Below are 23390 nucleotides of genomic sequence, written 5' to 3'. Positions count from 1 at the left end.
ATAATAGCAACAAATAAAAAAATTTTACGACTTTAGTAAATATTTGAATTTCAAATGCATTTAGGAATGACTTAATTTACTTTTGCAATAAAAAAAAACAGAGTTATAAAAAGCAGGTATAGAGACATCTATTTCTTTTTTTTCGCAAATAATTTATTCCCCTCTTTTATTATTATCACAGGATTGTAATGCAATTCATGTCAATTCGATTTGTATATACGGTATATCGTATATACGTAAATGGCGTTCATTCTCAATTCCCAATTGTTTTAAATTTAAATTTTATTCATATATATTTTTATTATGATTAGTTTATTTGCTCTACATTGGTAGTCTCCTCAAGTAACATTGGCAGTCATTTATTCTCTAGTGAATTCTTTGTTTAATTTTTTTTTTGTTTTAATAAACTCATCCACCTTTAAACTTTAGTCATTTGTCATTTTGATTATTCCAATGTCAAATTTTATTATGCGTTTTTTTTTTTGATTCTTCAATTATAAATTAGAAAAGAGAGAAAATGAAACAAAAATAAAATAGGAATGAAAATTAGTTAATGTAGTTTGAATTTTTTGTGCAGTGTTGCCATAAAATATTAGCAAAAAGTGCATTTATATGAAAACAATCGAATTACATTTAGATATAAGGGAAGACCACTCGAACAGGCTTCTGAAAATGCGTTTACATATTCAAATAAAAATTTCAAATTTATTTAGATAACATGATAATTCCGGATTCGGGTTATAATTAATTTGATAAATTAAAAAGCCAATTTTAAAGCCAAAGATTTCCAGTTTTATTCAGAAATTAAAATGGCGTTCGTAAATACACGTTTCTAATTACACCTACTACTATTTATGTATATCCGTTTCATTTTATAGATTTTCTTTGTCGTTAGTCGTAAGTTGTCAAAATCAATCGCGAAGTATCACTCAATTCCCAATATCAATTCAGCATAATTCAACAACAAGTAGGTGCTTGTGAGCGGATAAATGCATAATATTCTCATAATTCGGATTTTAGAGAGTTTTACAAAAATGCGAAAATTATGGCAAGAGCAATAATAATTTTTCCATATGTGTGAATAAATCATTTGTAGATAAATGAAGACCGGAATTTTAAATTTTAATATCGTAAAACATATACGATGAATGAATGTAATTTAAGTACATTATGAATATTTCAAAATTCAGACTGAAAAATAAATGAGAATTCTAATGATTTTCACTTATGTTACATACATACCTACTTACTCACAATTATTATTTCACCACTAAATATTTTAAAATTTTATTTCAGTCCTTTATTACGTGATAAATAAATAATGTTGGTTGGTTTGGTTGTAACAAAGTTACTGGCACAGATGGTATGCGCTCATGTTATATAGTGTGTATATATGGCAAACTTTTTTGAATAAGTTAAATTTGATGAATCAAAAATTTATTCATGCGAATTTTTAATTTTGTCAGAAATTTACTAAAATGGTGTTTTTTTTTTGTTGGCTGGCCCCCTTTTGTTTCTTAAATTACGCGTAAAAAATATCTCATTTTTTGCTTCTTTTGCTTCTTCGGTTTTTTAGTGAATTATGAAAATGGGTACCTATATAATATGTACATGTATGTGTGTATATAAATATCTAAATATTAAAATACATACATATATATATCAAATTCAAGGTTCGATAAACTTGTATATGTAAGCATTTATGTATGCAAATATATTTACATATACGTGTAAATATAATCGACAATAGGTATAGGAAGCTCGTATATTAAAAATTAGGAAATAAAAAGAGAGAAAAAAAAGGTAGCGTACAGGCATTTTTATTTGAAACTATTATACAAAAAAAAACAGATTGGTAATTTTCAAGAAAATTATTAAAATTTTAAAATACAAGTGAGTTAGTGAATAAGTTAAGTAGTAATGATGATTATGATGATAAGCATGATGATTGTAATTCAAAAATGATGATAATGTCCATTTGATTATTTAAATTTTAAATTCATATACGTATGCAAGTTGGTTGAGCTGAAATTGAGAAAAAAAGAGGTAAGAAGAGATGAGAAAGATTAGATTTTTGATTATCTTAGATTAAAGATGTTAAATGTCAAATGTAGTAAGTAAATGAAATAATAATTTTTAAAATTTTACGTTTATGAGGTTTTTACTCCCTATTAATCGGTATATGAGCGTGCATATTAAATTTAACAATTGCCATAGTTTTGATAAGATTATGGAATTTCTAAATAAAGTTGCGATTTATACTAAAATAACTATTTAATTTCGAAAAGTTCATTGAATTGTTCTATGTCGATTGTTATATGCTTATTGCTTTGCCAGTATATATTTGTTTCAAACGAATTCCTAATTTCAATTCCGACAGTGACTCAGCAGTTTGATTTTAACTGCAGTAAATTTCTTTGAATCTGCTTTCAATTTCGATTCTGCTGATTCTTCGACTCCGATTAAGCCCTTTCGGCTTACCGATTGCTTAACTATGTAGGAAGTTTTCATTTTGATTTTACAATTTTGACTTTTCCTCTTTTTGTCTTCGAAAAATCAAATTTGATTCTTTAGCTCTTTGACCCGTCTCTTTGACTTCGGCTCCACATAGCTTCTTGAATCTAATTCTTCGACTCTAATATAATGATTTTAACTCGTCAATTGTTTTATTTTACAGAAATTACCTATTCGGACTTTAAAATCTAAAATTTTTGACTTTGAAATTTGAACTTCGATTTTTTGGATTTTTAGCATTCAATTCACAGTATTCTGTTTGCTCTAACGAAACAAACATACAAATATGTAGTGTGTCTATCCTCACTTCTTGCTCAACTTTTAAATATTTTCGCAGAATTTTTACATTTATTAACCTTTATTTTGTTAGCTTTTTCTCATTAATTACTTATGTTTAATTATAATTAAGAAATCAATACAGTAGTCATAACATTATTGTTTGAGAATCTTAAAATTTTTCCAGGAAATCATGTTAGTTTTTTTATAAAGGTATAGAGGTATTCAAATGAAAGGAAAATAAAACAATAATTATAAGATTCTTTTAAGAAATTACGTAATCTGTAAGTATTTTAAGAATATTTTAAATTCTTAGAATATAGTTGTATATAAAAATTGTTTGTGTAATTTTAAATGTTTGATCGCCAAAAATGTTAATTATGAGCTTTTGTAAATAAATTTTGTACACCATCAAATTTCATAGAAACATTACAAGACTCAATTTACTATATTTTTGAGTTATAATAATTCTCAGAAAATAATTACTGGCAAACTGTTATACTAATGTTATACTGATTTGTATATCAGTTTAATTAATCTAAAATCCATTTGGTCTAAAATATGAGAGAATTTTTGACATTTAATTTAATAAAACTCTCAAAATTTTTATGTTTAGTTGATTAGTTTAAATAAAATTTATGCAAAAGTCTTTTCCAATTTGAATAGTTGCAACAACCTTCATTAAAACCCGAGGGAACAAATAAAAATTTTTGTTCTAATTTATAATAGTTTAACTTTTTTTTGAATTGTGTTCGAAATTTTTTAAATTTTTATACTTTTTTGATAAAATTTTTTTTTTCTCTCTAAAAATAATAAATCGATAAGGTTAAAATTTTTTTTTACACTTCAATAATTTTTTGGCAAATTTTCACACATAAATAATTTCTTACTAATTTAAAAAAAAACCAAAGGGGGCTTAATGAATTTGTTACGCTTGATTTAAGCTAAAATTTGCAAATCATTTGTATTTTGAAATTTATTGAAACTATTTATTATATTTCTAATTAATTACAAAAAGTTTTTAAATAAGAGTTTTAAACATTTAGATCGAAATTAGTATAACACTTTTAATTTCGGATTTTAATTTCAATTTTTATGTAATTACGCTTCTTAAACACGAAACAAACAAAATTTTAAATATAAATAAAGTTAAAATATTAGTTTTTAATCAAATTATTTATCAACCTTTGATATAATTGGTTAAGCAAACCATTGCTTTTCCCATAAAACAGTCTTGAACTGAATTGAACTTAAAAGTTTTTATAATGAACAATAAAATTGATTACTTAACAACTACTAGTCATTTTATATTGAAGAATATCAGCTATTATGCACTTTTAATAGCCATTTTATACGGTACTATAAACATTAGTTACAGTGAATAGGAGAAATTTGTACTTCTGCTTATTAAAACTCCATTTGTTAACTTACTTAAATCAAATTTTGAACCTTGAATCAAAAATAAATTAAATGATTTTCCCCTGAAATCGACTTTAAGTGTAAATATAACGAATAGTCTTGAACGTAATTTTTAAAATTTTCACGAAATTGCAAAGATTTAACACAAATTTCTATTTTTGGCTTTTCAGTTCACGTTAGTGCATTATGACGTACGTTGCTATTAAAGAACTGAAATTTTTAGAATTGTGTGTAGTACTTTGGCCTAATGCGGGTGCAAATGGGCAAGTTGAATAACACTAATAATGCAGCATGTAGCAGCCCAAAAAAATGCAGCATACAATTTTTATTTTTGAAAAATTTCGTGCATTTATTGTAACAAATAAAATTTTTGAAATTTTCTTAAGCTAATAGTTAGTTTTAAGCTGTATGCAAAACGAAGTGCTTGTTCACACTGACAAATTTTTTCCTTGAAAATTAAAAATATTTTTTTTTTATAATTCGATTGTGTTTTAATGATGTTTTTTTCTAAAAGTTTTGTGGCAATTATGTAACATTGACCAATGCAGATTAATTTTAATTATTTAAATATTGTTTTTTGTTTATATTTTGTTTAATTACAATATTGTTAATCTTTTATTGTTATAAACACCACTATAAAAATACTTGCTCATTAAGTGTAGATGGCCTTTTATTACAAAATTTGATTTCAAACATGGTTTTGTTGCAATTTAAATGAAATTTTTCTGAAATTTAAAATTTTTGAGTATTTAATAAGTATAACTTCAAATAACACAAGCATACACGCTTGATTTTTCAGTGCTTGCCATCTATACATCGGTCAAGTTTACTGCTCACTTTTATTAGTAAAGTAATAATCTAATTTTGCTGTGTCTAAATTAAAACTGTACATTAAAAGTGAAATCTAACATAAAACTTCAAAACTTTTGACGAAATGAAGGTGTATATGCCCCATTCTTAGAATATCTCTGTGTCAGAACCCGGGATATTGTCAAAAAAGTGCTGTATTTCGATTACTTTTTGAATATTATTTACTTCTATTATTTTAATAATTTAAAATTTGTTAGAACTAGAGCTTTTTTATTTTAGTATAAAACCAATTCTAGTTTTAAAATATAACACTTTTCTAATATCGTGAATTGAAACATAAATTTGTAGTACAAAAAGCCTCATAACGTAAATATTTGATATGAGGTAATATGTGTATATTCTACAGGTGCTATTAAGTACGTGATCAAAAGAACAATAAATCTGAATTAAAAGAAAAAAATCATATAACAATAAACGTTAATTAAATATTACAATATTAAGAGTTGATTAGATTAAAAATATTAAAAGAAATATTGACATGCATAAAACAAAGAAATTCAAAAGTTTTTGAACGAATCAGAGGTTGCATTTTATAAAGTACATTATTGTTGTTTTATAAATACAAAACAAGAATTTCTATTTGAAGTTGTTCAATTGTCATACGTACAAGTTTAATTTGTTGATTTAATAACAATTAAATTTTATTATATAGGAATGTAATTTAAATAATCTATTGTTTAAAGGAGAGACTATAAACATCAAACAATGTGAATGAGATTTGGATGGCGTTCTTTGATTTCTGTCAAATAAAATCACCTACGAACAAATTTTAATCAAATCTAACAAAATGTATGAACAATGTTTGATATTCAAGCGAATTTATAAAAAGTAAAACTTGACAATTAATAAAAAAAAAAGGTAGAAATCCTTGATTTTTCTAAAAAATTTTTAAATGTACACCTTTAAAATTTTTAAATTTAATAAACACAAAAAAAATTAAATGTTTTGCCATAAATCAAAGGTTTATATAACATTTCATACAACAAGATCTTAATAATTTTTATTCATTTCTATATTGTGTAATATTTTTACTACATAAATATGGCTCTTAGATCAATTGGTCATTAACCCAACCCATAATTAAAATTAAATTTAAATTATGTATGTATACGCTTAACATACACTTAAACGTAGATTTGTTCTCGTAGATAGTTTCTCGTTCTCATAAAGCTCAAGTAAATAAATACAAAATGTAGCAGAATAAATATTTTTTTTAATTAACTAATCTTTTACAACTAAAGATTATGATTCATAACAACTCATAAAACACAATCAATTTCTTATAGTCTAACATTTTATTTAATTTAATGAATTGGTACAAATATAAAAATTTTCACAGAAAATAAGAAAAAATAAATGGATTAATTAATAGTTTCAGTTCTGATTAATTAAAAGAAATTTATTCTTATTATATAGTGAAGTTCTAAAAAAATATCATTCAGATAACTAGTTGACGCCTTCATTCACAATCAGTCAGAAGAAATTAAAATTACTGTTTAATTTCTTAACTCCACATTATTATGATTCTTGTCTTCACTAATCCGAGTTTCGATATTAAACCCAAAACCAAACCACTGGGGTTTCATAAAAATATCTTTCATTCTTATGAGATATGATGTCCTGGTAACTTTGCGTATTCTAGTCGCAGTCAGGATTCTGAATTTTCACCAAGTCTAAGGGCATTGCTCGGAGAATAAGATACCCAATTGGCAATAGAAATCAATACTTCGTGTACAAAATTTGTAATTTAAGTATATCGTTAAAATTTAGGGAATATATTTTTAATTTAACAATTTTTGTTTAAGTTGAAGGTCAGGTTAGGTTCTCGTTAGACGAACTGAATTTATCAAATATTTTCAATTACATTCCAATGCCACACACATTTTCAATTTAAATATAATTTTAAATATGGAATATAAACCGAAATGAGTACAATTTCAAACTGTTTTGTATTTTGCAAATATAAAAATTCTTTTTTGTACGATATCGCACTTAATGTACTTACACATAATTTGGCATCAATTTACTCTATCTGTACTATAAATACAGAATCTGACTAAATTGAAACACATATATGTATGTACATAGAAATATTATAATTTTCTTCTTTATTAAATATTTAAGATAGCCGCGTGACGGTCGCCGCCAATTTTAATTTATTTTCATTTTTATCTAAATCGTCACGTTATTCTTGTTATAAGCACACATAAAACATATTAAATGAAATCATAAAAGAAAAGAGCAAAATAAAAAAAAAAAATAATATTTTTTTTATCACAAATTGCCAATTTAACAAAATTCTTTTATAAAATAAAATCAACTCTTAAAATATTGATTGCATTAGGACAGAAATTTGCGTTAAAACTGCGTAAATATAGAAGATAAATTCTAAAATTGGATATTCGCTTAAATTACACTGAGAAAACACAAGAAAGTTATGTTAAAAATTAGTGATTTTTTTTTTCAGTAGACTAAAACTCGGCACAAATGTCGCTTAGTCATACGGTATGTTTGTACAAAACCAAATTTTTGAATCGGTTTTTCGAACAGTTTTGTTTAATTTAATCTTGGAGTGTAAGACAATTTTTGTGCAAACACTGAAAAAAATTAAATGAAATTGAAATTTGTTAAATTGCAAAATTATTAAAGCATTTTCGAAAATTACTTGTTTAAATTCATTATTTTAACCAAAGAAACTAATTTTTAAAAATTTTATCAGTTGACACTTAAAACATTTCAATATTTTTATTCCAAAATAGACGGGTTTTTCTATCCTTATCTCTTAAGTAAAAATATCAGTAAAACTGTTTCAAAAAATTTCAGAGCTCTTTGTTTTTTCATATAATATTCTTATTGGTCACGAACATTAACGAGCTACTTAACAAAAAATTGAAAATTACGAGTTTATGTTACGGTATATATCATTATCATAATTCTCTCATGTTTCTCAATTTATCTCTTTCTTTTGTTGTTTGTTTTCCATATTGAAATTCTAGTATTGCTGTTTATGATTCTAACTAAAATGTTTGATATGATTAAAGTCCATATTATTTTTATTCTTTTTTTCATATTGAGATAAATTTTAATATTTATTGTGTGTACATGTTTTGTCTAAACTGTCTCTTTCACTCAAATAGAATTACAATGCTAATTTATGTTATGCTGTGAAATTATGTGTATATAGGGTGGGCTATACTGAAGGGTCGAACATGTAAGAATAAGTATTAATTTTTAAATTTTTACTTTGCTTTAAGCTAAAATATATATGTATAAATTAGACATATGATTATAAATTAGATATATGAATCTGTGTAATTCCCACTTATCCTGAGCCGGATTATTCTGAGTTCCAATTTTCAAATTGCAAAATTGTTCAGAAGCGCTAATTAGTGTAGATTCTAAGGGAACCGAGTGGGACAGGAGCATCCCCCCAAGCCACCGCAGCCATTTTTGACTTATTGTAGCCAAAATTTTTTCGCACGTAATAAATTTTTAACACTAATTAGTGTTAAAAATTTAATTTCTATTCTAATATTCAAACAACAGCTTTAAACGATAGAAAAGAATTGTATAAGTTTTAGATGACAATCCTATGTCAGCATATGTGAACGATTATTACGTGCGAATTCGAACTCTACTCATAGTGCATTAATGTTGAATGCAATAACTCAATCAGCACCCAACTGACATAGGATTTTGAGAGAAATGGGCCTAAGATATTTCTGCTCTAAACAGGTGAAATAAGAGTTTAAAGGTTTTAAATGAAATAATTGCATAAATTACTTACCATTCATTAATTTTTGAAAAGTTACTAATATTAGTAGTTTATTACTTTTTTAGTATTTTACCATTATTATGGAAAAGCTTTTCTTGATTTTCTTAAAAAAAACTTCTATTTCTCGCCTATTTCTTACGTGTCATCCCACACTTGTTCCATTTTTTCCCCATTCCAATATCCTATAACTGGAACATCTTGTATATTTTCTATATTTCTACATTATTATCTTTTTTAAAAATAAATTTATTTAATACGAACATTTCATACTAAATTTAAATTCTTTGAAAACGGATAGGATTTTTCACAGGAAATGAATGATTAAATTATGCGGTGTTTTTTTTTATTGAATTTCATTCAGAAAACCATTTTTATTTTGTTTTTGTTATTTTTTAATCTTGATAAATAACTATTGTACTCGAAATTGTATACAATATAAATAAATGAGTATATTTTGAATAGCAAAAATAATAATGAAAATTTAGTTGCGAACAAAATGATGATGATTAAGTTTATTTTTGGTAATGAAAATATTAAAAAAATATCAAAATCTAAAAATAAAAAAAAATATTAAATAACTAAGTATAATAAAATAAATTAATCACTTAATCCAATGTGTAATAAAATTTTTGGGGGATAATTAAATATTAATTATAAAAAATAAAATAGTTATTAAAAATTGATAATGAAAATCAAAATTTACTAATGTTTTTAAGTTTTCTGAAATTTTGATAATTATTCGATTCATTTGATTGTTAAATTATTCATTAATTAGTGGAGGTTTTTTTGTTTTTCATAATTTTCTAATTAAATAATATATTTCTGTAATTAATAATGAAAATATAGATTAAAAAGATTAAAAAAAGTTTTTATACAATTTTTGATCTTTTTTTTGTTTTAATGTAATTATGAAGATAATAAATATCGATTATTAGTTAATTGCTGATATTACAGATAAGTCAGTAATCGATTTGAGTAATTAACTAAAATTGAATGAGATTTTGTTAGAACAAAAGATTGATTAATTGCTTACAAAGGTTAATTTTTTAGCAAATTTTTAATAAAATATAGGAAAATGTGCTTATTAGTTTCACATTTTTCCGTCTATTCGTGAATCTGGCTACAATAGCAAAGAAATAGAAGGGTTAAATATCTTCCAATTAGAAAAATATTTAAGTATGTGTACAGTTGACCTAAAAATCATAAGACTCCTTTATTCCAAATTTATCAAATAAATTACAGCCGAATTCCTATAATACACACTCTCTTAAGCCGAAATATTTTTAACACTCTTTAATTAACGAAAATGTGCTATTTTACAAATCATTTATTTTATTCCTCCTTATTATTAATCGATTTTTATTAATTATATTCAAAAACATTATAGATAAGTTTTTGTCTAGAAATATATTTATTGATTGTTTTCATTTAAAAATATTCCTGTGAAATTTGAGCAATTACTTTTATAATTATGAAAATAAATAAATAATTTTATATAATTTTAATTGGAGAATGCCATCTATTGCTCTTAGCAGGAAATGATATTCTGCTTGAATTTTAGGCAGTTTTAAATGGTTAATAAGAGATGGCGAGGCCTAATAATAGAAAATGTTGAACAGAGTATTGTTCTTTAAATTTTCTAGTACGGCAACTCTCTATATACTAAATTCGTAATACAGAATGAATAATAAATAATCAATATCAATTTAAGTCATAAATTCTTCATACAAATATCAAAAATAAAAAATTATTGTAATTTTTATTAATAATTTCAATTTATTTCTTACAAATTCCAATTATTTTTTCTTCAAAGAATTGTTAGTTAAAAATATTAAAAAAAGAATTTCATTATTCTCTTTGTTTTCCGATAGCAATAATTTATTTTAAATGCCGCACTATTATGCTGCCGCACACACATGTACATACATACATATATTGTATATCCATATAAGCACGAATGCTTGCTTAATATGGTTGCCTTTCTATTTGGAATATCAGGCAGGGCCCTTTATTGTTCTTAATATTCGCTATATCGAATTGAAAATGTTTTGATATTTTTATTAATTTTTACACTGAAAAACAGAGACAAAGAAGAAAAATGTAAATTTATTTTTGCAATAAAAATGTAAAATGTGCATAAAAGAAAAAAAAAATTAATTTTAAAATAAATTTTATAAAAATTTTTTACAATAATCATAAAAATAATTTCAATGTATAATTAATCATATTGAGTATTGGGTGGGACATTTACGATATTGTTGCCAAAAAAAGAGGAAAACTATGTAAACAAAAGTAATTTAATCATTGTTTTTAGTTTGAAGCTTATCCGCCAAAAATTTTCAACTTTTCAAATCTTGTATAGACGTTTACTGGCTTTGAACATATATCTATATATAGTTTTTTTTAAAAAAATGAGCGTGGTAAATTTGGCGTCGAACCATACTTTGGAAAAAACGGTATCAAATCTCATCTTGTTGGCGAATAAATCGACGTCAACAAAAATATTGTTTGATGCAAAAAGCATAAAGCTTTTCAGTGTTGCCTTTGTGCAAATTGTGAATAATTTATTAAATAAACGCAGATGGCTGGCTCACTTTGGAAAAATAAATGTGTCATATGTAGAAAATTAATATGAAAATGTAACTGGTGCACCAATTCTTAAAATTCATTTGATAAAACTACAATACTCGTAATAAAATGTTATATGTATATGTGTACAGTTATAATACTGCATTTAAATTCATTTTTTCTTTTTTATGAATCATTTTAAATAAAATTTCCTCTTTTCTTTTATACTTCAAATGATTCATTGAAAGTTTTTTCTGTTCTTTATTTCTAATTTAAATTATTTGTTCTTTATTATTTCTTTATAACATGTTTGTGGTTAAATAGAAAAAAAAATATTTAAATATTTTTTTTTATTATATTTATAAATCACGTTTAAAGTTGAATCTAAAAATATGAGAATGACGTATAAGTACTCACATAATAACTAAAACATGAAGTTTTAAATGTGTAAAAAATAGGATTTAATATAAGTATATTGACAATGTAATTGTCATTATGTGTCAAAAGCTGAATTGTGACAAAGACTATTTGTAGAAATTAAAATGAATTATTGATTATGAAAATAAAATACTATTACCTATATTGATAAATAAAGAAATTATTGTAGAACTAAAAATATTATTATATTAATTTTAATTCTATTATTTTAAATTTGTTAAATGTGGGAACTATCTATTGTGAATGGACTAAAGATTAAATTAAAAATTTGTCAGTTTTAAATTTAAAATTGTCGAGTTTTGACTCATAAATAAAATCGATTTATAGGGTTCAATTAATTAACTATTGGTTACCAATTGATTTATTTTTTAGGAAGACCCTCATTACTCCTATTTTCTCTTTTTAAAAGGTAATTCTATTGAATATAACACCAATTTAATATTGTGAAAATTTATGGAATTAATATTTAATTTTCTCAAGAAAATTGTAATTTTTTACATTTTTCTCATAAACTTCGGAGCAAATTATGATAGAACATATAGACGGAATAGCTGAGGATTCGAATATATTGCAAAATTTAGAACTTTAATAATTTGTGATAGTTTTAAGAATACTATTAATTTAAATTTTAAAATTATATTCTTCTCAGTTTTCAAAATGTTAATATTATACTTTAAAATAATGGCAAATAATAAGAGCAAAACTGTTTTAGCAAAAATAAAATCCCATTTAAACAAGTGTGGGAGTTAAATTAAAGAGCACTATCTATATTCTATCTTATTTTATATTAAATATGTATGCGTTGACTATTGTTATTGTATAACACATTTCAAAGATTTAAAAAGTAACTATATCATTACCAGTTTTAAAACTAATATTATAAAATAATTAAGTAAATTATAACAAATTTATATGCATATGAGTATATGCATAATACTCCTTCGCATGAATCACAATTCACAATAGAAGTATAACAGTGAATTTAGTCAATATTTAAAGTGTGGGTAGTAGAATATCAATAAAGTTCTTTATACATATTTATTATGTTGCTACTTGCTATTAGTTACTTTTCTTCAAAGCACATTTACATTACGACATATTTGTATATATGTATGTATTTACATATATATATACTTGTAGTTAAATACGAAATTTTTGCATAATTTTTTTGCTTTCTTCAGTAAATCTTTAATATACACCAATTTATTATTTGGGGTCGCTATGTCTAGAAAGTAACATAAAATAATATACATACTTACATACTTAATACAAAATATTATACAAGTGCATTTTATTTTTAATATATGTACATATATATTATTTGATTATACGAGCTCGCAATAAAGTTTTTATTCACTAATTTACTTAAAAAAAAATTATTAAGTGAATAAATGAAATGAAGTTGAGTGTTAAGTGAAGTATGAGGTTCTCTTACTCTTTATCCCCCAAATTGAATAATGTTCTCATTTTTTACGAGTTTTTTTTCTTCTTCTCCTCCTACTTCTTCAGCTTCTTCTCTTATAATATTATTATTCTATTGTTATTACACCCTATTATAATAATAATGAATTTTATAATATTGTTAAACTATACAACATTTTTTCTCTTATATAGAATAAAAATATTCTTTGTAGGAGTTAAAAGTAAAAATAATAATAATAAAAACAAAAAAAAATATATTGATAGCAAATACACTAAAAATTCTCACTAACAAAGTACAAAGAATAAGCAACAAACAAACTAACAAAGTATGAAAAGTATGAAAAAAAAATGTGCATTTGTTGGGTTTGATGAACTTACCACAATCATGAATAAAAAAAAATAATAATCAGAGAATAATAAATTCTCTCAACTAAAAATATCAAGTTTCAAAAAAAACAAAAAACTTATTCATACTCTTGTGTTCATACTCTTATTCAATTTTTTCTTTCACCCCTGCCATAATCCTATATGTTAACTACTTAAATATAGTTTGTAACAGATATTAATTGCACTTGTTGTAAAACTATTATACAATAATATGTATATTGAACTACATAATATGGATATATACATACATATATGTAATATTTACTAACAAAAGTAGTAACAGAAATATAATATTGTCAGCAATATTATTTTTTCAACAGTAACAATTTTTGCACAAAATGTAAAATTCACCACAGTAATTCTCATGCGAGACAGCATTTGCATGTTTAAAAAAATTCTAATAATTTAAAAATTTAATTCAAATTTTAATTTGTGTCGTGTAAATTTATCATTTCTCAGTGAAAGAGGGGGAAAAAAATCAATGGGAAATGAATAATAATATTGAATTTTATTTGTTAAATGTGTAAAACTAAGCGTCGTGTAACAGTAAGCAGTACTCTCTTTTATTAGTGTGGCATAACAATAAGAACTCTCTTATCTGGCTCCTGAATTTATTTTTTAAGCTGAAATTAATTTTAAAAATTATGAATGTCATAATAGTAACTAACAATACTAAAAATTATAAAAGCTTTGAATGCTACTTTGTAAACTGTATAACAATTTATTTATTAATTATTATGAATATTTTTGATAAAAATTAATTTAGTAGATAATTTCGACGTAAGATAACCCTATCAAATTTTTTTTCGGTTTTGCAAATTTGACATATTTGGTTTGATTTGACATATTGAAAAAAGTGACTTGAATAAGTTTCAAATTGATTGCAAATAAAAACTCTCACATTACATTTTGCGTGAGATGAGAGTATAGATCTCTCAATTTTGCGTGTTTATATATATATATATATAGTTATTAATGAATGAGTATATCAGCATAAGTGTACATAATAATTATGATAAAAATAAATTAAATTTTTTTAATTTTAATAAGAAAAATTTTATATACATCATACGTTCCGTTCTTGTATCATTATTATTTATAACAATATCATAGTAAGCTTATGAAATAATTAAGACAAGACACGAACTATGCATGAAAGAATTAAAGCGCTCATATGAACATACATATGTATGAGTTCTTATAATTGTACATATAAGCTCCTTTTGTCACAATAATACTAAATTTTTCTTGTTCCCTCATCTCTCTTTCTATCAATCCATTCTCTCATTCATGAGTGGTTTCGTGCTCATCATACGTATTTCAACAGTAAATGATCTAAATTCTGGAAGATAGTAGCGTAATAATAATACTTACTTGCATAGCATAAGAATATCATAAATTTTTATTTAATGCATTTATATATATAAAATCTTAATATTGTATAACAAAATATCCCACATTATTTAGAAATCATAATTTAATTAAAAAAAAAAAACAAAGCAATGAAAAATTTCCCAACTTTGTTTTTTGTTATATTTAAAAAATTGTGAACTTTAATTCTTCCAATTCAAAATGAATAAAAATTCATGAATTCTGTGTGAGATTGAATTTAATAAAATTAATTAAAAAAAAAACAGAGAATAGTAGAATTCATTGTTTTCCATTTTTTATTTTATACAATATAATGGTTATAGTTACCCAATTATTTATAAAATGAGAACAGTATTTTACCATTTAGTTTTAAGATTAATTTTCTATTTTGAAAAAAAAGGCGACTGTGAAGGCGAAAAATCAAACACATGCACAAATACAAATATTTTGTTTTAATAAGTGCGGTGAGTGAAGTATAATTAATTATAATGTAAGCGAGTGTTGGCGTGATTCATAATAACATACTTCTGTACTGTTATAGCAGTATAATTAAATGTCATATGAGAACTATTGTTAATAATCTTAGTGATTTTGATGGATTAGATCCATTTTGTCCCAATAGAATGAAAAAAAAAGCTAGTTATACTGGTTTTTTTTTTTCCTTTTTATTGTTTTTATATTTCTTTTTTTGAAAATTTGAGCTTTATGTATTCAAAATGAATGAGTACTTTTTGCAAATTTTATTATGGAATAAATTTTTGAGTATTTTTTCAAGTAGAATATGCAAAAATGATTTCTAAATATTTTCAAAACAAAAATTTTTGATAATGGTTACCACCATATTGTTTTTGATAATGACTTTTGTAATAATAAATTTTAAATTTTTTAATATTATAAGTCGTTAAGAACACTCAATATAACACTCATTGAGTTAGCAGTTTCTCTTAAGAGATATAACAGTTAAATACTCGTATTGTTAAATTACGATACTTGAATGTAAAATTGTTGTAATTAAGGGTTTCATATTGTGAATTACGTGCTAGTAGCAATGATATACAGAGAACAAAATAAAAAATGGAAACTGTTATAATCACGCACTAACGTTTCAGATGAAAGTCACGAATGTGTCACAACAGTGTAAATTTAAATTATACGATAGGAATATTAAGATTATTTAAACTTGGGTAAATTCCTTATCAAATACAGGATGGTTTAGAGGCTGTTTAAAATTAAAACGACTTAGACAAAATTGTATACCACAATTCTACTTGATACTGATGTAAAGTCTATTATATTGTCATAATAATTTTATATTTTGATTAACATGGTAATTAATATTATAGAATATGAGTGTAGTTCAATGAGTTCAAGGAAAATTATTCTTGTAAGACTTGTTAACAACGTGCTTTTCATAATTACATTCTCTTATATTAAATATTCAGTAAATTATAATTAAGATGAGTTAAAAATTATTTTAACACATTTATTACGTATTTTATAACTTTTTTCTAAACAAAAATTAATTCGTAGTTTGTTTATTTTCATACAAGTAATTACTAAAAGTAAGCATATTGTTAGGCTTGCCATATATCCGATAAAAAGCAGGAAAACAATTACTAATATTGTAAAGAGTTTAAGAAATTTAAAGTAAGGTATAGAAAATTTTTAAATAGTAAAAGAGTTCGCAATTGTTTACAAGTTAAAGCAGAGTTAGAGAGAAAAATTTGGTATTTGTGTGAATGAGTTACCGTTTCTTTACCTTGTTGAAAATTGGAACACAATATTTTTTTATATAAAATTTTAATAAAATATTAATTAACAATATTTTGCAATATTTTTACCGTATTTTTAACAAAATATGCAAAGAGCTAAAAATTTGTTTTGTATAATAGTTCCCCGTTGGCAACTCGGTTCGTGTACATATTTTACTATATATAAACAATGTTTGTTTTTTTTTTTGTTTTTCTTAATTATTATGTTAGATAAACAATTTAATCTCTTCACTCATAAATATAACTACAGAGTACAAATTAAAATTAATAATAAATTTTATTATTGAAAATTTTTAATTAGATTTGAATTTGACATTGAAAATTTATTTAAAGAAATTTGACATCATTATTAAATAAATTCATTTTTATTATTTAAATTAAATATTTAATATTTAAAGAAATATAAATAAAAACGTGTAAGTAATTTACATTTTACTAGCATAACAATAAATATTTTAATAATTTACAATATGCAAGTACCTATAATTGAATGCCATTAAAATAATTGTGTGTATTTTATCTGTTAAGCTTGGAGAGATTCTTAAAGAGAACTTTTGAGGTAATGAGAGGAGAAAGTCTTGGAGAAATTTAAGAATAATAATTCGTATATCATACAATTCGATTTATAACATTGAAATGTTGAGAAATTTAGAGTTATGATTTTATGTATAAAGATTTTGTATGACCAACAATTTTTCAAATAAATAATTTTGCAATTGGCGTATAGTCATATTATACTAGGTGGGTAGTATGTAAGAATTGAAAGTGAAAAATAAAAATTGTAATACTTGGCTATGCAAAATGCGTAGACTTATAGTTATATTTTGCGGATATCCGCTTAAAAATATATTACGCATAATAAATATAAATCAAAATAATATTTAAAATGAAATGAAAATTGTAAAATAATTGAATAAATTTCTATATTTGACACAATATAATAAAAAAGTACCTGTAAACATATAGCGTCGACTTATAAATAAATAAAATGTTTTCTTATATATATTTTACCCTTTTCCTTTTTATTTTACACTTGTGTGGAAATTCTTTTTAAAATATTTCCTTAAATATTAGAACAATTTATTTTTACACTGCGATATAAATACAATTTTTCGTCAAGTAGCATGTGGGCATGCACTCTACTCTAGAGTAATTAAATAATTAGTCAATAAATAATTTTAGTAAGTAACATACTATAAAGAGAAAGCAGATTAAAATTAAGTAAATAAACTGTTGTCATGATTTCTCCCTTTGAGTATGGTTAAATTTTATTCACCACACTCCTACCAAATTGTTTTAAAAATTGTTTTCTAAAAAATTTCCCTTTTCACTCCCCCATTTTTGTTTTATTATAAAACTACAAGTGCGTGCGTGAGCGGTTACAGTTTATTTTTTAATTCTGTTCGTGTTACTTTTCTTAACCGCAAAATACCTAAATTTACTTTTATTAATAAAAATTTTAAAAGAATGCATAATAGAAGAGGAAAGCATCAAATGTAATAAAAAGTGAAATTTCTTGTAAAACTCAAAAATTTATTGAAACTTAATTAACACTTTTTTTATTTGAATTTGAAAAAAAAAAACTTATTTTTATTTTCAACAAACACCGTAATCACCACATTACATACTTATAAACTAAACTTTTTTTTATTTGTTTGTTTACTTTCAGATTGAAATTCTCAAGAACCCGAACATTAAACAGAAAAAATTTTTTTTTTGGTGAAGAGAAGTAGGTAAGTAGGTGAAATTGAAATGAAATTTTGATTCTTTTTCATTTTTTTTTTCTTATTATGGATGAAAGATAAATTTTTCGAAATAATAAAAACAAAAATTAACAAGTAAAATAAAATATTAAAGTATCAAAAACGTAACGCAACGTCGCAACACTTTTCCCCTTCTTTCTCCATATCTCTCTCTCTCTATCTCTTTCGTTATCTACTCAACCTTAATAATGTTATTGTTTACTTAATTTCTTTAGATCTGCTCCAAAACTGTTCCAAAACATAAATAAAATAATACAATATATGTGTATGTGTATACGGGATTTTTTTCTGTTCTACATTTTCGTTTTATTTTGGCAAAAAAAAATAATTTCTTTTCATCACCTTGTTATACGAGTATTATTTTCTAAATTATTTTTTTTTATTCGAACAATAAACCTTTATTTAAAATGAACTGTTTAATTTAGTTTTCTGGGGAATTATTGAAACGGTGGAGGGTTTCAGATATAAAATTTTCGAAAAACATAAAAAATACCATTTTAAATTTTATTCACCACAGGTAATTTTTGTTTATTCAACATGAATGGTAAAAATTTGCTATACTATATCCAAACATAAATTTAGAGTATATTTGATATATACGCCTGTTGCAGGCCACTGTATAATAACGGTAATATAGTTTTTCTTCATGAGCAAAATGGTTGTTAGAATATTGCTTCTAATTAAGCTTATTGAAATGCGTTTCCTCTGGTAAATATTATTCACCTCACACTTATTATACAATGTCTTAATTTGCACTTTTCTCTTGTGGAAAAACATATTAACCTTAAGAAGTGGCAACCAGGCAGATAATTTGAGTGTAATGGTTATTTTCGAAATTATTTTTCGATCTCCTGTATCCAAGGTTGCAATACCTTTAATTTGAATTTCGATATGGAGGCTACAATAAGTTGCAAATGGCTGCGGTAACCAGGGGGATACTCCTGCCCCACTCGGTTTCATTAGAAATCTTGATTTTAAATTTCGATATAATGTGCATTTCAATTTTCGAAAATTTAAATTTTGAAGTTTTCAGTTTTTGTTTTTGACAATTTTTATTTCGTTTTTTGAGTTTCAGGATTGACTTTGAAATTCAGAATTTGGAAATATTTTGTTTTTTAATCTTTTTCGATTTTCGAAATTTAAATACGATTTGTAAATGTTTCAGAAATCTCAATTCTACTTTTCGTATAAGTAATTTAATGAAATTCGAAACTTGAATGACGAATTCAATAAATTGAACTTTACAAAAAAAAAAAAAAATAGCATAACGAAAAATTATTTTTGTTAAGCGTTTTTTTTACTTTCATAAGCTTTTTTTTTCGAAGATAATTTTTTTTTTTGATAAAATTATCTAAATGAATGAATGAGTAACTGTGTAAAAGAATATCACAAAAGAAAATGTAAAAATGATAAAATTGTTGTAAATAAGCGATTTATAGTATTTTTTTTAGCGTTTTTTTTTTGCGGTTTTTTGCGATTTTTTTTTTACAAAGAAAAACAACAAAAACCATTTTAAAATTAAATGTCGTAAAATCGCTTTTTATTATATCAAATTTATTTGAAAGAGAAGGCAGAGGAGAAGAAGAAACGCGATTTTTATCATTATACAGAAAAAAAAGAGACAATAGAAAATTTAAGTACGGTATTGTGCTAAACAAATATTAATTTCTGTTAACAACAACAAAAAGATAAAGAAAATGTTCATAAGATGTTAAATTTTATTTTGAGACGATAGTAACGATAACAGTATTTAATGAATAGCAATAATTATTGTACGATAAAAAAAGGCGATGATGATAAAGATAATTTTTGATACATTTTAGAAATCATGATAAAAATATTGATCGTGTGCGGTAAGAGGAGAGAGAAGAGAATAGAAACGAATAAAGTATTGAAAACAAAGAAAATTCATGTAGAGCTCATAAATATATACTTTAATTTTTGAAATCAATTTTAATATGAGAAAAATATTGGATTAATGAATAATTAATTTAATTTAAATGAATTTTGAATAAATTGATTGTTAATTTAATATACTTGACATTTGAATAAAATTTAAAAAAGAATCCAGTCTGCAATTGAAAATAATTCCACTGATTCCATTTCTCAACTCATATAGCATTTACAACTCTCAACAATAAAATCTTTCTTTCTCTTTGCTCTCTTTGAACTTAATTGGAAAATGGTGTATTAAAAATAAAAATTTCAACACATCGACCGGAATATATTGGCATTCAGCAGTAAGCGGTATGAAAAATGTCGCAAGCAATAACTGTCGTATTGTTAATTATAACAGAAACGATAATTATAAATTCTCTCAATATGCATATTAATTAGTGCTTAAAACTGTTATATTATGTTTTGTATTACATTATTGTGTTTAATACTGGCTAATGCGAAATGAGAATTAAGAACAAACTAAAAGTTTAGTCATGCTTGCATTACATACCACTTATTTATCCCTTTTTAGTTAACTTAGTGTTTTATGGAGATTTATCTTCATAATTTAATTCTCATTTTAATATTATTTGTAAAGTGATTTAAATTTGAGGTTACCATCATCATGTGACTAATCATTTCGATATTTGTATAATTTAAATGCGGACTTTCTCTATTACTCATATTTTCTAATAATATGTTGAATAAAATTTGGTGAGAGCAATTAATATTCAATAACAAAGAATTTGAGTATTTTTTTGTGTTATAATAATTTAGTTTGTTAATAAGGTTTTGGAGCACAATATGAGAAAAATAGCACACTCATCAATGTGTTGTTAAAATTTATAATATATAAAAATGAGTATAAATTTTTTTTATAGTTAAAAAAGTACACAATGGTTAATTTTTTCATTAAAAATTTGAGTATTATCCGTCTGCAATATAATAGAACATTATGTATCATGCTAGTAAATTGTTATTCAAGCATTAATTTTTACTCTTTTCCGTTCTTGGTCTTATTATTATTATTCTTCTTAGTTTCATTTATAAATTATAAATTTTAATTAAATTAAAATAAAATAAAATATAATTATATGATTTAATTATTTCTTGAAAAATTTTTGTTACAATTTTTTAATCAAGGTTGCCGCCAATTACATATATGAACATTTCCTGTTATAAATGTGTAATTATATTTTTTCTTGTTCTTAACTTTGTAATTAAAGTATTTGTAATAAACTCTTTCTATTATTATTATTCTTACATATTTTATTAAATAATATTGAATTTCAAATTTTTAAGATTTTCTTTATATATTTTAAAATATTTCATTAAGTTATGTACTTTTGCAGTACTTGGCTTAACAGTAAATATGCTATTGTTATGCTATTATGTTTTGCTGAAATGGAAATTTAATATCATAATAGTCACTTTAAAAAATTCTTTTTGAAAGAAACTAAATGTTAAAATATTAAAATATTTTTAAGAATTAAAATTACGTTCCACTTAACTGCATCAGTGATTTTAAATGAAGACAGTAGAAAAAATACAAAAAAAAAATTGAATTATAAAATCAAAAAGCTCACCTGTCTTTTTTTTTTTCTTTTATAACCCACGCAAGTTTTGTTACCTTTTCTTACTTTCAAATTAATTTTTTTTAAAATTTAGTATAAACAAATAGGAAACGAAAACTTAACAAAGCTTTTAAAATAAAAATACAATGAAATAACGATTCAATTACTTCTGTATTTACTTTAATATTCTCAACTTAACGGTACTTTTATTGAATATTATTTATAGCGCGTTTACACTTTTTTACTTTTATATATTACGTAAGTAAAATATACTTGCTTGTAAATTGTAGATTGACATAACAATAACAGTAAACATATATTAAAGTAAGATTGGTTGTAGTGATATGATTATTATCAAAACAACAAATGCTTAACAGTAACTAACAGTAACTAAACATAACAGTAAATGTTTAAATAATTTTTAAATGTTAATCTAATTCAGAACCAATTTAAATAAAAGAAAATTTTTTAGAGTTACTGTGAATAAAATGAGTAATTTGTCATTTTATTTAATTAATAATGTGAGAGATAAATAACTGTCTTTGTTTTACTGTTATATCATTAAATGAAATAATATCGTATAACATAGAAGATTGATTAATATCTTTGTAGAAATCAGCGTATTTGTTGCGATGAAAATTTTAAAACGCTTGCTGTAAATATCTTAAATTTTAACCTCTTATCTAGATGAATATTTAAATGATTGTATGAGAATTTTCATTTTTCTCTTTTGATAATTGTTATAAATAAAATATTTAAAGTGTTATAAATAAAAAATGCGTAGTGTTTTCCTATGAATGGAATCTTCTAATCTAATTTCAATATAAGCGTGGATTCAAATATTTCTGCTGCTATGAATATTAGAAAACTTATGCAAAAATTGCATACCTTTAGGGGCAGGAAGAAAATTTTTAATAATACAAATACGCATAATAGCTACTTTAAAAATTAAGAGATTTTATTTGATAAAATTCCGGAATACTAAATTAGTTTCTTTCTTTATTATTGTAATCTGTAACCTCACTTTGCGTTTGTTACTCTCCGCAGTATTTTTTCTGCAATATTCTCCAATTTCTGTGCAGTATTTGACTTCTTGAAAATTTTCTCCAAATTATTAAGTTGTTTTGTAGACACAATATCATAAATGTAATTGCATGAATTAATTTTTTAATTCAAATTTATGAATTATTTCAATTATTTAAAAATTGTTTTTCAATATTTTTGAGCTTCTATGAAATTAAATCGTAAAATCTCTTTGTATACTTCAATTAGTTTAGAAATGAATTTAATATGGAATTTAAAT

At 23.6% G+C, this 23390-nt stretch overlaps 1 protein-coding gene across 8 annotated transcripts in view; it reads left to right on the top strand.

Moving 5' to 3' along the window:
- The window catches only part of LOC129612786 (prominin-like protein), a 173374-nt gene that overhangs the window by 49565 nt on the left and 100419 nt on the right, over positions 1–23390 (top strand). For 7 of the 8 annotated variants that reach the window (XM_055526555.1, XM_055526550.1, XM_055526551.1 and 4 more), the window contains exon 2: positions 18482–18545. The gene's annotated coding sequence lies outside the window, so the exon portion shown is untranslated. The remainder of the gene's footprint in view (positions 1–18481; positions 18546–23390) is intronic. The other variant, XM_055526553.1, reaches the window with a different exon arrangement.

Source organism: Condylostylus longicornis, unplaced genomic scaffold (genome assembly GCF_029603195.1).
Source record: "Condylostylus longicornis isolate FDR11 unplaced genomic scaffold, ASM2960319v2 ptg000077l, whole genome shotgun sequence".
NCBI classification, from domain to species: Eukaryota; Metazoa; Arthropoda; class Insecta; order Diptera; family Dolichopodidae; genus Condylostylus; species Condylostylus longicornis.
Note: the sequence above shows the minus strand (reverse complement) of the source record. Positions and strands in the feature narration are given on the sequence as shown.